Below are 16,675 nucleotides of genomic sequence, written 5' to 3' on the forward strand. Positions count from 1 at the left end.
GCCCACTCCCCCAGGGAGGGGGCCTAAACCAGCGGGCCTAAACCAGCAGGTGGCCATCCCCCAAGGGGTCCCAGACTGTGAGAGGGCACAGGCCGGGCTGAGGGACCCCCCCCCTTCCCCCTGAGTGCACAAATTTTTGTGCACTGGGCCTCTAGTTTTTAATAATTTTGCTTTTGGGGGAGGAGGGCTCTGGGCAGCAGCTCCATGTGGGGGTAACCAGTGCGAGTTTCACCTCAGGGTTTGGAGAGAAAGTTGGGGGCAGGGTGGGGTGGGGCAGAACCTAGGCTGGCCCCGCCCAGCCCCAAATGTCACAGCTGAGTTTCTTGAAAGTGGCCCAGAAAGTTCCTTTCTGCCTTCTTCCTGCCCTGACCCCAGATCTGTGGCTTAAAAGTCAGGGCACCAGGTTGGGGCTGAGCACCCCAGGGGCCTTTGTAAACATGGCAGGTCCAGGCAGGGGGAGCTTGGGGGAACTGTAGGAACTGGTGGGGGCAGCCAGAGCCAGGGGAGGGCAGTGCCCGTGGGGACAGGGGACATGGGGTGGAGGAGGTATGCTCTTCTAACAGAGACTTAGAGGTACAGAGACTAAGAGAGACAGAGAGGACAGAGATGGGGATAGAAAGTGACAGGAAGAGAGAGACTCAGAGAAAGCAAGAGAGAGATTGAGACAGAGAAAGATCCACAAAGAAGAGAGACAGACAGAAATATGGAGTCCTGCTCTGTATGAGTCAGCGGGATGTAGGAGGGGCGCCTGGGGCCTGGGGCTCGCAAGGGATGTGCCCGTGTGACGGTAAGTGCATCGTTGTGTTGCAGGAGGGAGGTGTGCTGGTAATGCAGCACCAGCTCCTTCAGAGACCCATTCAGGTTGTAGGGCTCCACAAAACCCAAGCCAGTGGCCGGGCGGTAGATGACACAGTGCTGGGTATCCCCGTCCACCACCACAGAGCAGGCACAGCAGCCCGCTGGCTGCTCTCACGGATGAGGAAGGTACACCTGTGTCCGCAGCTCTCATAAATCTTGGCGATGTGAGACTGGAGCCGTTCTGAGTTCCACAGGACCCTCTGCATCTCTTTTCATAGCCCTTACGCCAGAAGCGCTCCAGGTACTCCTTGTTGCACTTCTTTTGAGTCTGGCCCTGCTCTTTGAAGATCTTGATGGTTTCATTGAGAGCTTTGATTGTGGTGCACTGCATCTGCAGTTCCTGGGAGGTGCCTGTGTACTCCTTGTAGAGTCGTACTCGTTGCTCTTGTCCTCCACTTCAAACCAAGGTAACAAACGAAACCTTTAATTCTGATCTTCCTGGCTGCAAGGGAACAGCAAACCTCCTTAAATGGTGTTTCCTTCAGTCCCGATGCAACATCCAGGGCCTCTAGTTGGAGAGGATTTTTCTGCTCTTTGAGGTTGATAGCTGTTTCCTATTTTGAATCAGTGACGTTTTGGGAGAACTGCTGCCGCCATGAACATGTCGGTCCCAAGCGCACTCATGAGACAACTGCCCATTCAGTCCACAGCTGGCGCAGTCCTGGTTCGCAATGAGAAAGGTACTGTGCTGAGCCATTTTCCAATTGGATCTTCCTCTTCCTTCTCCAGCACACTTTAAACCTACCCCAGACCGACCTCCCCAACCCCGCAGACCCTTAAGACCTTCCCCTCTATTTCTTCCACTTTCCCCCATCAAACTCGCATCACATTGCCTAGGAGCACCCCTAACCACTCCCTGGGGGGCAGGCCAGCCTGGGCAAGGGGCAGTGGTGTTCTGGTCTCTGGTTGTTCAGGTAGCTGGCTTTTTATATATATAGATATATAGATAGTTTTATAAATACCTTCTTTCCTGAGGCATTATCTTCTTTGATCATCATTGAAATCTTAGGAGAGACTTAGGGTCATTACTCATTTTGTAAGTGAGGAAATTGATGCTCAAAGGCATGAAGTGACTTTTCTAGGTTATGCTTTCCATCAGTGGTAGAGCCAAGTCTGTAGTCACCACTTGAGCCAAGCTTCCAATAAACAGAGCAGGACTTGTGGCCAAGTGATAAGTGAAGGTAGAATATTGGCCCATAAAGCAAAATGTTTTCATATTTCCCTTTTATAACAGGGAACAAATGGAAAGAACCTGTGGATCAAGGTCAGACAGAATGGGCTTGGAGTATAGCTCTGCCACCTATTAATTGAATACACTTAGAAGCTTTCACTTCTAAGCCCTCAAATCCTCATATGCCAACCGGGGTATTTATATGTACCCTGAAGGACTGTTGTATCAAATGAGAAAGCATCCAAGCCTCAGTAAATGTTACTTTCCCTGTCCCTACTGGTCATGATCCACTGGTCATACAGAGAGTGGAGAGCTCAGTCTTACATCCTCTATTCTAGAGAGGCCATGCTGGCCAAAGGCAAATTCAGAGTGAAGTAAACACCTAGAGACTGTGTTCCATTCTTTATTTTCACACATCCTCTGCTTCTGCAAAAGAAGGGACACCACCAGGTACTATGACTAATACATACAAGATGTGCTGAATGTGTGAGGCCATTCCAGTCTTTATACAGTGCTGATTCAGAAATTTCATTGTGAAGTCACCTAAAAGTATGAACTGATGGGTACTTTGGCCACAATGTCTAGACCTGAAATTATCATTAAATTCTTTAGTATTATAATAACATTGATTTAGGTGAGCCTTTATAACATGGAAAGTGTATAGTATTTAGCAGTAATTAACATCCTTTAATTAGGAAGAATTGCCAAGTAGTTTTCTCTCTTGGCTCTGTTGTAGCTAATGCAGCTGGGTGAAAATTCAGCTTCATCACAAAGGGAACAGCTTGTGTTTTATGTTAAATTTGCCTTTAATGGTTTAAAAATATTCTTTGGTATTATATTTTATCATAAAAAGGCACATTTGAATCACCAATGTTATAGAATGTGAACAGTCTAAGTGCCGTAAACCTTACAGATAAAACCATTCATTTAGGGATACATGCACAGAATATAAAATGACTATAGAAATTTGATAAGTCTGTCCATATGCTCATCAAGTTGTATAGGTCTTAATACTGGCATTGCTATTATTATCCCTCTAGAATTAGAATAAAAAGCTTAATATTTCATGTGCATTTTTAGTACATGTTACTCCTTGCTAACCAAAGAGGCATTTAGGCAATGGCTGGGTATGAAAATTGCTGACATTTTCTGAATTTCAAATGACAAATGAGATGCTCCTGTCAGTTTACTGTGTAACTTCATAGCATATGGTGCTTCTGCTGGTGGGTGTTATTTCAAAGTTTGCAAATCACACCATGAGAAAGTCCCTTTGGTAGGCTCCCGGAACACTTAGCAACTGTGAATCTGAAGTGACAGTACAGAGGGAAAGAACTAAAAAAAAATAACTTTTTAATTTTTTTATAGTGAGAAGGCAGAACAAAGTGAATAATAACTTAATACAGGGAGGTGGAGGGGTAGGGACACCGATCTAGGAAAAAAAAAAAGAAGAAGCAGTTTTCCCTTTTATAGGACAAACCAGAAAATTCTTTAAATTCTTTAAACTAAGTGTATAGTTTTAGATTTCAGAGAAAGAATACGAATTAAGACACTGAATAGAATTAGAAGAATTGTCTACTATGTTACACAGAAGTCTAAAGATGGAGGGGAGATTGTTTCAAGGGATAGAGAATGGTTCCAGAATTGTATCTATACCAGAAATCACAAAGTGACTCCAAATAATGAAGATTTGAAAAGACAGCCTCTGCTATTCAGAACGGGTCAGCGTATTCAGCACCAGTCCCAGCAGAGCCTTATTTCTTCCATTGCAATCTATTTTAATGGGTCACTTTGTTTTGCTTTGTTCAACAATGCCCACATTTCAGAGCGTTTCTATACAGTGGTCAAGCTACCAGCCAATTAAATGGAACTAATTGACTGGACAGTTCCATTACAGTAGTTCAGCCAATTGCCCCAAGGACCACTGCCCAAGACTCATTTTTCTATATGTTCCTCCTTGGAATCAAAAAATTTCCATTGTTTATCAACCACAAAATTTTTAAATTTATGTCTAGAGTGCAGAAATGTGAGTAACCTAAAATGATAGGTCACTGTCATTGCTATGACAAATAATAGTTGGGGAGTTAGGCAGTGTTTCTAAAAGAGTTATACCTCCCATTCCTCTTTTTCTAGAATCTTTCAATATTTTTACCTCCAAATTTATGGATTTTTAAATTTTTCATGTAGGAAAGGAGTGTGGTGAATGGTATTTAATCTCTAAGTTATTGCGTTTACAGGTGTTAGGAGTTGACCCCAAACAATAACAGCAAAGAACAACAGTAATAACAGATAATATTTATTGCATTCTAAGCATGTCATATGAATTAATAATCCTCACAAAAAAATTACTATCCCCATTTCACAGTTGAGGAAATTGAGGCACACAGAGGTCAAGTATCTTAAGTTCCATGGGAAGTACTGTGGCAGTAATAGATATAGAATAGATATTGATTAAATTGCCTCCAGCTCCTCTTTCCCCCATACACTCATCTGGCCTAAGTTGAGCCATTACAGCTGCACATTTTTATTTTATGACTCTGACCCTTCTTTTCAGGTCATAGACAATTGGATTTAAGGGCAGAGCATTCAAAGGCTGAATTAGGTGAAACATTTCCTTTCTCCCAAGGTTGCTGAAAGTATCTTGGGTTGGGTGACTGAGAGACACCTGAGGAAAGAGAAGAGGCCAGCAGGCTGACACAGAAAAGAACCACTGTAGAGAGCCATGGGGATGAGCGGCACCGTTGGTGGGAAGGAGAGAGCAAACGCTAGCAACATGTTCTTCCCCAGTTCTTATCTGCAAGAGACGTGGATGCCCTTCTTGCAGTTGGTTGCATGGGAGACTCATATGACTTTCTGCTAAAACCCTTTTTATTTTTTCTTAACTGTGTTTGTGTGAGTTTCTGTTATAAAAAAACCAAAAGAGTCTTAAGAAAATTATGATTCTTCTTTGAGGGGCTTCTGTTCTGCGTCACCCAAACCACTCTGAGTTGCCACACCACAACATGTGTTTATTCAAGGGCTTCCAGGACATCTGTTTTCATTCCCCCAGCATTGATACTGTCATCAGAAGGCAGGGTTGACAGAGGGTAAAAACAAAGATGCCAAGTATCACACACAACATCAGGAGTGCATATGAACAAGATAGTATATATCAAATCACCTACCATGGTGTTTGGCAAATCCCAGTCTCTTAAATATTTATTTTCTTTTTGTTCCCATTTATTTAGTAAAGACTATAGCAACTAAGAGTTCTATATTTTATAGTTTAATACTGATGAAAATCTCATGCTTTTCCATAAATATGTTAACACGTGTTAAAGAGTGTGTTTCTGTTTTCAGTTGGGGAAATACTGGTAGGCAGTGGAGCAGTGTGGTTAAAAGAGGAGTTAGACTGGTTGATAAAAACAGTATCCATCCGTTATGGTTGGATATTTTATGTGAATTTCACTGGGCTAAGGGATGCCCAGATAGCTGGTAAAATGTAATTTCTGGGCATGGGGTGTTTCTAGGAGAGATTAGCATTTAAATTGGTGGGCTGAGTAAGGAAGAAAGACCTCATAAATGTGGGTGAGCATCTCCCAATCCATTGAGGGCCTGATTTGAAGAAAAAGGTGGAGGAAGGGAAAAGACACTCTCTCTGCTTGAACTGATGTGCATCTGCTCCAGTACTTGGACATGAGCACCCGTGGTTTTCATGTATTTGGACTTGGACTGAATTACACCCCAGTTTTCCTGGGTCTCCAGCTAGCAGACAGCAGAGCATGGGACTTTTTGGTCTCCATAATTGCTTGAGCCAATTCCTGTAAGAAATCTCTCTAATACACATATGCATGTATACATGTAAATGTCATATACATGTTACCTATGTGTATATACATATCTCACATATGTATGTTTTGCATGTGTATGTGTAATATGTCAGGGTTCTCCAGATTGTTTCTATTTTTCTGGAGAACCTTAATACACTACCTAGAGGCTTAAAATAGCGCCCAGCTCATTGAAGGGGTTCAGGGAGTACTTGTTAGCATTATAATGATTATTTTTATTATCATCATTGTACCTCTGATCCCTTTCCTTTCTCAATAGCATCATTCCTACATTTTTTTGAATTAGTATTAATCAAGCATAGCCTCTAAATTCTATAGAAAGACATCATTGCTGAATAAGTTTGATTTACAGTAGCTGTTTGTGTTTGTTTTCTTTAAAGTAATGGTTATTAGGCCCACTACCTTTTATTGCTTGCAAATCTTCCTTTTTTTCTTTATGTCTCCCAGAACTACTGCGAAGCACTCAAGGCTGCTGTGTAGATTGTGTTCTGTGTGACACTTCTCTCGCATTTGGAAATTGCTTACCAAAGACATTTTGATAGAAGTAGGTTAAATTTACTTTCCAAATGTTTACCTTTCCCAAGACTCTTTAGTAGGTGAGGATGTGCATCTCAAGATTAAGGAGAGGTTGTTTACAGGAATGCTCGACAAAATCCAGATAGTCATATGGTGCAGCTCTCCAGTTTTCTGCTTTCATTTAATATCAAAGTATTATAAAAAGAGGAGAAGTACTGTAAAAAAAAGTGTAGCATACAGAATCCCACAGAAAGCCATGGCAGGAAATATTAGATTGCATGTGACTTTAAGGCAAGAATATAATCTTCTTTCTTTGTAACTTCACCAGACTCAATAAATGTTGACTGAACTAATTGACATTGATTCTGCCCTTAATACATTAGAAATAGAACTTTTATTTCAGCATGTAATTAGCATATGTCTTCAGAGAAGTAGGATTAACAGAGACTGCTAGGTATTTATATTGATGCTATTTCATTTTATAGAAAAATAATACAAATAGAGATGATAAGCCACAGTTTCATGCTGTGTAACTCTATGTGAGTATCTATTACTACTCTGTCCCTGTTAGTAAAGATACTATTGTGATTTGATGCCACAAAGCAACACTCCTCTCTGACAGATATTGTAAACCAAAGTGTTGTTAAGAGCCAGGCAGTCTTAAAATGATAGAAGTCCGGTATCCTCATTAGCTCCAGCATTGAGAAGGTTTCATCTTCCATCTGTCACATTCCTCACTATGTACAACATCAACTGCAAGGCCCACATTTGTAATAAGAAGGTGTCCAGGTGTCCTGTTGACATCAATGCTCAAGGAGTAATGGGCTACAGTGTCGTGGGAAATGTAGCCACCAGGATCAGGAATCATATAGATGAACTCAGTCAGGCCTGAGACATGAAGAGCCAAGAGGCTACTAAGTTCAGTTTGAAGGCACGGTCAGTAGAAATAGCCAAGAGATTATCCTAGCACACATTGTCTCTGAGAAGCAACCATTGAGCATTACAGTTGCTCAGAGCAAACCAGACCAAGAACAACCCTGAGACACCAAGTGCCCTAAATCATTTTTTCATGATTCTTTAAAAAACCACCAGGGCTACAGAATGCCGTCATAACAGTCTGAGAAAGGAATCCCTCATGAATGACAAATGAGAAAGAGGATTGCTTTCTCCTTGGATGTGCCAGTTATCAATCTGGATGGCCTCTCAGCCACAAATCCTCTCTTCATTGCCCTGCTAATGATGCTAGAACATTTCTCCCATGCCAACTAGCACTAAGTTATGCCTGTCAGTAGAAGGCACTGGAGGGACACAGGGAAGCTGGGGCTTTCTCTTCCTGGTTTCAGGGTGTGCTCTCCTTTGGCATGAGTGCCACCTCCCCATTGGTATCTCCCTCTAGTTTGCCAAAGGTTGGCTTCCCAGCAAGTTCTGCTCTTGCTGCACCTCAGCAAACTCCCCTGCCGTTTAGCGGACCCTGCCACGCTCTCTGCAGCAAAAGCCCTGGAGAGTCGGGTTTTTCCCTTATAATTATTCCTTACTTGGGTACTTCGTCTCAGTTGTGGATGTAGTGGCTGATCCTTATATCAGTTACTCTTGTACTAATATTAGTGGCTAACACCCTAGTACTCTAGTCCCCTATTGTAGATAATTATCTTTTTTTAAAAAAAAAAAAATGTTTTTGTTGATTTCAGAGAAGAAGGGAGAGGGAGGGGGAGAGAGAGAGAGAGAGAGGAACACATCAATGATGAGAATAATAATTGATTGGCTGCCTCCTGCACGACCCCACACTGAGGATCAAGCCTGCAACTTGGGTATCTACGGGCATCTGCGCTGACCGGGAATCTAACTGTGACCTCCTTGTTCATGGGTCGAAGCCTAGCCACTAAGCCACTGTGGCCAGGTGATAATTAGTCTTGATATTAAACTTTCCCTGTATGGTTTCTCTCTCCTGAATGTACCCTAATGATGCAGTGGATGAACTAGAATGGTGACCCCTTGACAAGATTTAGTGAGTAAAAGTGCCTTTGTTTGTACAAAGAAAGGAGTGCCTCTCTCTTCCAGTGGCAGCAGCCCTCACCAGGACATTCGACTTGCTGAGTGAGCATGGGCTAGATCTCCATTGCTTAGCACATCGGTAGGCACTTTTGAGCATTTTTACAACCTGTATAGTCATTAGTAGTAGTTCTTCTCTGGACCATTGAAGCTTTATAAATTAAATTAAAAGATGAATTGCGCCCAGCCGGTGTGGCTCAGTGGTTGAGCGTCAACCCATGAACCAGGAGGTCACAATTAGATTCTCGGTCAGGCCACATGCTCAGGTTGTGGGTTCAATCCCCAGTAGGGGGCATGCAGGAGGCAGCTGATTGATTTTCTCTCATCATTGATGTTTCTATGCTTCTATTCCTCTCCCTTCCTCTCTCTGAAATCAATAATCTATATATATGTAAAAGGCTAATATGCAAAGTGTCCCTGCGGGAGTTTGACCAGGAGACTGGGAGTTCTATCACTTGCTATGATGTGCACTGACCACCAGGGGGCGGCACAGAATGAAGGAAGGCCCTGGCCGGCAGCCGGAAGGCCCTGATCAGCCCTGATTGCTGGACAGGCCTAGGGACCCTACCCATGAATGAATTTTGTGCACCTGGCCTCTAGTAGTAGTAGTAGTAATAATAATAATATGACTTGCTATGTCTCTGCTTTCAAGATGACATCAGGCTAGTGGAAAAGGCAGATCGGTAAATAAACAATGAGAAGTAGGTTTTGATGGAGGGAAACACAGGATGCTATGGAAAAATAGAGGAGAGAGACCCTGTACCTGTATAAGCATAGAGGCTTAAAACAACAACAAATACTTACCTTCTGTGAATCAGGAATTTGGGAGTAGCTTAGCTGAATATTACTGGCTTGGGAGCCTTCACGAGGTTAAAGTCAAGGTGTCAGCCAGGACTACAGTCATTTGAAGGCTCAGTAGGGCTGAGGATCTGCTTCTGAGACAGCTCACTCACATGGCTGGAGAGTTGATATTCACTGTTGGCGTATGGCTTCACCACATTGATTTCTTCATAGGGCTGATTGGATGATTTCAAGATATGGCTGTGGGCTCTCCTCCCCCCCCCCCAAGTAAGGAATGAAAGAGAGAGCAAGGGAGGATTTATTATTTTTATTATTACCTAATCTCAAAAGTCACACATTTGACAATTTCCTTAGGTTACACAGGTCAACTTATTCAGTGTGGGAAGAGACCAAAAGAGTATGAATATCAGGAGGTAAGCTCATTGGGGCCACCGTAAAGGCTGGCTACCGCACTCGCACTCCCCGTAGGACAAACTGGAGGGAGGAAAGTTTCCTGGGGAGAGAACAGTGGAGTGAGTCTGCTGGGCCCCATTAGCAAGTAAAGAGTAGAAGAATGTTCCAAGCTAAGGTATTGGCATGTGAAAAGGCCTGGGAAGATAAAAGGACAATGGAAAGTGTTTAAGTATCGCTCAATTGTAAGATTTGGGATTTTGGAGGTAGGAGGGTGGTGCTGGGTGAATGCAGTGAGAAGTGAAGCTGGATAAATTGTCAGAGGTAAAATCGCAAAGAACCTTGTCTGGCATTTTACTTAGAGGAAAATGGTGGCCATGGACAAATTTTAATCAGCATCTCAAAAGTGAGCCATCAAGAGAGATTTAGTGCACGTAGTGCAGTGTTTATTTCTAACATTTTGCAGAAGCAGTCAAATGTCTTCAGTGTGTACCTCCTGCCTTCTCTTCCTTTCTCGGTTTTCGCTCCTTAAACACATCTGAAATGCAAGGGGCATGGCCAGGGGGAATTGACAAGTTATGGTCCAGGCTTTTCTGATCTTCCTAGAAAGTCCCCTGTACAGGCTGAAAGCTCGCTGTGGGTGTTGCAGGGACCCTGGTTGGAAGTAGACTAAGTAATATCAGCCTTAGTCAGTGACAGTGCTTGAGTCAAGGGACATCACCAGAAAGGACATTTTATACGTGTCTCAGTGTGGCAGATCGGCTGGGGATGCTTTAGTCTTTTCAGCTCTAATCATGAACAAGAAAAATAATGCTGTCAACATTAACATTTCAAAGGTGAACATATGTGTATATGTGTGTGTGTGTGTCCCAGACCACACATCAGTTAGGCCTGGGACTCTGGATTAGGAAACATTATCTGTCTCTTCCAGGAATATAAACAATTCATTAAAGTCAATTTCCAATTTCCCAAAGGAGTAGGAATAAGACAGAAAATTAAAATCCTTATATAATTCTCCAATCTTACTTTTATTAATACTATCATATTTTCTCTCAAAGCACCTTAGAGGTGTAAGCTAGTAGATTTACCAGTAAATTGCCTAATTTTAATCCCTTCCACTAACTCATTCACCTACCTTGGTAATTTACTTTCCTTCTTAAAACAATTGCTTAACTCACAAAATTAAGGAGTAGGCATGGTTAGCTTTTAAGACTCTTTCAGATTGAGAAGATCCCATTTTATGAATTTTACATTTCAAAGCCACACTCTTACTGGAGATGCCAGTGGATGTGGAAGTGTGAGATATGAAAAGAGACACAGTAATTCACAAACCATATAATCAGTCTTTGAATAATTTAAAATTTCATATACTACTAGACCCTGTGTTTTATTTGCTATTGACATAATTCAGATAACAAAGGGAAGGTCAACAAAAAACTCATAATGAAGTGAAAATCCATATTGTTGATTCCTGGTTTAAGCTTTTTCCAGAAGTACCTTAACTGTATTAGTACAGATCTTAGGAAAGACTGTACACATATAAAATTCACTATATGTTTAAAAACATCTATAATAATAAAAGCATAATATGCTAATTAGACCAGACAGCCAAACGACCTTCCGGATGAAGCTGGGGTAGTGGGGTCCGAGCCCCTTGCACGAATTTTGTGCATCAGGTCTCTAGTCTATAATAATAAAAGTGTAATATGGTAACTAGACTGGACGACCTCCCAGACGACCTTCCGGATGAAGCCGTGGCTGCAGGGGCCAAACCCCTTGCACGAATTTGGTGCATTGGGCCTCTAGTTCATTGATAAAATGACTATGGCAAAGAGAGGTTAAGTAACTTGCCAAAAATCATACAGCCCTAAGTGGAGCTAGGATTTAAATCCAGTAGTCTGACTCATAAGCATTTCATGCTACCTCCTTAGTAAAAACATTTTTGGATTAAAATTATCCTTTCAAGTCATATTATAACCCATTTCCTTACTATAAGTAGTGACAATAATTTTTGCATGATAGGATTGTTGTAATGTTTAGATAGTAGAGGATTTGTTAAAGGTTCTAATACAGGATTTGACAGGTATGAAGTCCTTAATAAATAGTAGCTATCATTTACACTTCTGAATATCTTTACTGAGGCAGAAGAAATGTAAGTCACATGGGGGTACACATGATATTTTGGAAATAAACAAAAATACCTGTCTCCTGTAATCAAGATTAATGATCGATGGGAAAGATCACACCGGCCACTAATATAGCCTAATAAACAACAAGATGTTCTGTGAAGGATAACGTGGATTTTCCTACGTGCTTTCTACATGGCTATTAATATTAATGGTTCATTATCTGTATAACCATCTTAGCTTTTTAAACCTCAACTTCCCAAATCAATGGGAAAGCAGCAAAACAAAAATTACTAACAGAACCTTGAGAGACGTCTGCCTTTTGGCTGCCCTACTGGACCTACTAAATCTGCACTCCAGGGGGAAAATACAATTTGGGGACTGGGATAGTAATGGGCTAAGCGGGATTTATTTTTCTGTTTGCTTTGCAAAAAGAGAGATGAGAGTATATGCGGAGTAATGACTGCATTATGTGATTGTGGATCAAGCAAATATAATACTATGCTCCTCTAGCATGAAACAGTGGTTCCTTCTTATTACTGTAGAAGTGCATGAACATGTATATACAAATGTTCTAAATGAAAGCTCTGCTTTGGAGGGTTATTTATTGAAGAGACCTTGTACAGATATCTGTAGAAGGCCAGGCCTCCACATTGGTTAAAACTTCTTGAATGGGCCACAAAGAAGGAAGAGAAAAAAAAATGCAGTACTTTGTTCTTGGGGTGTTTTGGGAAATTTCAAAACATGGCTAGAACTGTAATAATAAAAGCACCTCAGGTTTGTAACCAAGGCAACCCTTCCCTCTCTGTGTTCAGGCTTTCCTGTTGATTATCTATTGTAATACCAATAATTGCATCTGAGAGAAGTCTCTGTTTGTAGTGAGAGACAATTAGCACTTGAAATAAAATAACAGATTTAAATTAAATTGGGGGATTCAGCAGGGTGACCTGATCTAGGAACAAGCATAGAGCTTTGGAATAGGACTGAGTCTTATGTTTGCAGCAGCCTCCGGAGTAAGGTCCAGAGTTACTTGAAGTCTTATTGCTGGTTACTCTAGTGGTTATGGTAGAAAACCATTTGTTTCTTTTTAGATTATATTGGAAAAGAGTTTAATAAGTCCAAACCTACAAGAAGGTGATACTAAATTTTCAATAATAGGCTTACTCAAACAATTTGTCTCTGCATGTAATGCTTCATTAAAATATTTCCTCCAATTACCGTCATTAGTCTTCACTGTTATGTGGACTGTATTTTAAGCTGCTGTCTACTTTAATTCAGATGTGAATGGAAAGCTTGCAAGTCTTGATCTATATATCTTTGCCTCGCCTGCAACTTTTGCTTTTAAAATAAAATCACCATTAGTATTATGACCATTTCCTGAAATTATTACATGGCACAAACTCTCAAAATTAATGTTAATCTGTGGAGCCACAACTCGTAGAGAATTTTTGGTAAGTCTCAATAAACTTCAGTGTTCCAAGGACGAGTAAGTTTTCCCTGACTCAACTATACTTATTTTCATAGTCTCATTTATTAATTCGTTATTTGTATAAACAATCACTTTGTTCTCACATTTCCATGTGATGGGATTTCTGCTAGAACAATACTCCTAAGTAGCCTCTCCTTTCAGTTATTCTGATTTGTTGAGTTTAAAAGAAAGGGAACATGCCAGATTCAGCCTCTTCCGGACTTTTCTTTTCCAGAGTGAGCATGTCCACTGGTTTTATGCATTCTTGTCAGCCCTCTGTAGTAAGGGCTCTGTTTCTAGGGGAAAATGGCCCACAGCTGTCAAACAACACCAGTGCATAAGGAAACCAGTCTTTTAAATTCAGCAGTAAAGGAAGATCTAAAGCCACAGTCTCCAATCAGCATTAACAGCAATAAAGCTGTTGGCTTGATCTCTATGTGCCTATCTCTCCCATCTCTAAATTGTTTCTGAATTCAGTTGAGAAAGAGATTTTACTTATTGGCCATCCCAAACACCTAACATATGTTTTCCATATAAAAAGTAGTTGATAAATATTAACTAATGACAAAGTCATAGACTGTAAATTCCATGAGAGCAGAGTCCTTGCTTGTCTTGTTCACTGCTGTTTCTCTAGTACATAGAAGTTGTTAAATTTTTGTTGTTGTTGAGTGACGGAAACTTCTCTAGATCAGATCACAAATATTCTCACTCACAGTTCAGAATAAAGCATTCGGGATACTTCCTATTTCTGTGATAAACAAAAGGTCAATGAAAGATGAATTGGAACCACTGCAGAATCACTGACAGCAGAAATTGACCCCCTTGTGTGCATGGATTGGAATTTAGGCTTATCTAAGTAAGATTGTTCTTTGGCCAAGGACCACAGAAGGGGGAAATCTCAAAGGATGGAAAAGACACAAAGAACCCTGACATGACTAGCAATAAAGGCTAGTCCTAAGGAGCACAGGGAAGGAATTGGGGGTGTGGAAGTAGAAATGGAGCTCACATGATACCGAGTATGAAAGGATTGAAGAGTAATGTCTCTGAGCCACATCGTCCAACAGAATGTGTAGACCGACAGACAGCATTATGGCGTGGGACACTGGGAAATACCTTTTCAAAAGAGAAACTTTTCTTGTTGCCAACGATAGTGGACTTTGAAATCTACACTGTGATCCTCTCTGAGAGACTAATTGGCTGAGAAGGCTCTCATAAGACAAACTAGTCTGAGCCCAAAACAAAAGAACCGAGGAAGATAAGCACCTGGAACTCTACATCTTAGAAGGGAAGAAAGCCCTCATAAAGGATTTATTTACTAGTAAAGAGAATTACAGGCATTTGCATATAAAAAGAACAAGAATTCATCCCAAGAGACCTCAAAATCCAGAAAGACATTCCCAGACACAAAAATATAGGAGAATGGGGACACCACTCAGAGGAGAATTGAGACTAGAACAAAGCAGAGATATGCTCTCCGTTTGCTCATAGTAGTTTAAAGTTCCTAAGAGGAATTGGTATGTCATCTTCACTGTACAGTTTTTCTCATTTGTTGTCTATAATTAGAATAGCCAAATGGATGTAGCTCTCAGTCCTGTGTATGGATTCAAGCATTCCCCAGAAATCTCTTAATGAAGTCTCAAAGCTATAACATATTTTTTGGATATTGTTATATATAAGATTCATCTATTACAGTTACATGTGGTGCCTAGCATGGCAAGAACATGTCAACAGAATCGCATAAATTTCTCTTAGTTAGACGTATTATCTAAGTAACATGGGGTTCTGGAGGGGTGCCTAAACGCAGGCTCTGGAGTTAGAGCACCTGAGTCTGAACCCTGTCAGTCACTTCCCAACCACGTGTAAAAGCTTGGGTCAGCTTGTTTATTCATCATTTTTTACTTCAGTTTCCTCATCTGTATAAATGTACAAATAGGGATTACAGTTGTACTTCCATCACAGAGGTTTAGCAAGAATTCAATAAACATTAAATAAGTATTTACATAAAATGAATTGATTCCTGTTCATATAAATTTAATGAGTTTTTCCAAATGGATAATTCACAGAAAGCTGTTTGCATAGTGACTGGCCTATGACTGAATTCATACGGGTGCTGTGATACCACTATTAGTGGATCCTGCAAACACGTACTGAGTCCATGCTATGCACTGAATGACTGTGGGAAACCTGCTGAGTATCAGAGCTTTCTAGCAATGCTTTATATTTTATGTTGATTTCAGCCCCTTTTAATTTCCCTTTTCTCTACAATAGCTTTTTTCTTTAAAAAAGCCTGAACACTGCATGACTGGGTTACCTCTCAATCTATTGCTCTTCTTGCCTGTAAACATTTTAGTACAAGTGAGTTGGCAGGACGGTCACTAAGCCCTGGATCCCAAGCCTCTCCCATCCTGGTGTTATCCAAGGGCATTTATTCCCATTGCTTAGTCCATCCTCTTTTCCTCCCTTCCTTCCTTCTTCAGATATTCCTAACCCTCTATTATACATGCTATATAGTGGTAGGAGCTGTAGAAATCTCAAGTAATGTGTGCATGCTCTCTCTCTCTCTCTCTCTCTCTCTCTCTCTCTCTCTCTCTCTCTCCATGTTCTCAAGTATTGTAAGAATCCATTTGAGGAGACAAGATATAAAAAGTTAAATATATGAGTTAAACTGCAATACCAGATACTATTGTAAGACATGTACTAAGGCTGTTTTTGATATGTGAGCAATGATATTCCTTATCAACTTAGCATCTCACACATTCAATCTCTGCTGTTAATAATTTAGAGTTTTAGATTCCTTCTTTCACACAAAGATAGCATTACTCTATAGATCATGTAGAGGTAGAAATTACCTAATTCCAATGATGCTAGATGAACGTAATACCTTAAGCAGGAGTAAGTTAGAAGTCTAAATGAAGGAAATTCAGTTTCAGTAATATTTTTGGAAATTGACGCAATTATTTGTTAGAGGGGCTCTCAAAACCATCACTAAATTCCTACTGGGGTTTGTATGAGCATAAAAATGTGAAGAGAAATTTTGCTAACACACAGAATTATTTTAAATATTGATGTTTCGATAAATGGAGCTAATGTATTTGGAAAATGTGGTATGAAACACAGACACTCATAAAGGAGGAAAAATTTGGAAAGTAGTAACGCTAAATGGCCTGGGGTGATAACTCGTAGCAAATTCATATGAACGTGTAATGCAAGGGGGTGCAGAAAAAAAAAGGCAATATGACTTTTGGTAGACTAAGCAAAGAAATCACATTATAGATCAAGAAAAATATAGGCAAGGCTGCTTATATCTCCTTGGCGAAACACTTTTGGAATAATACACATGATCTCAGGATTGCAGCACAAGGAAGATGTTGAAAAACAAAGGAGATTTGTATGTGAAAAGCACGAGTGATTATAAGGACCTGCCAGATTGATTTATGAGGTATGAATGGCACAACAATCACTTAAATATGTG

At 40.7% G+C, this 16,675-nt stretch overlaps 1 pseudogene; it reads right to left on the reverse strand.

Moving 5' to 3' along the window:
- Positions 1-16,675, reverse strand: part of LOC102774038 — a 55,658-nt pseudogene that overhangs the window by 11,602 nt on the left and 27,381 nt on the right.

Source organism: Myotis davidii, unplaced genomic scaffold, assembly GCF_000327345.1.
Source record: "Myotis davidii unplaced genomic scaffold, ASM32734v1 scaffold205, whole genome shotgun sequence".
NCBI classification, from domain to species: Eukaryota; Metazoa; Chordata; class Mammalia; order Chiroptera; family Vespertilionidae; genus Myotis; species Myotis davidii.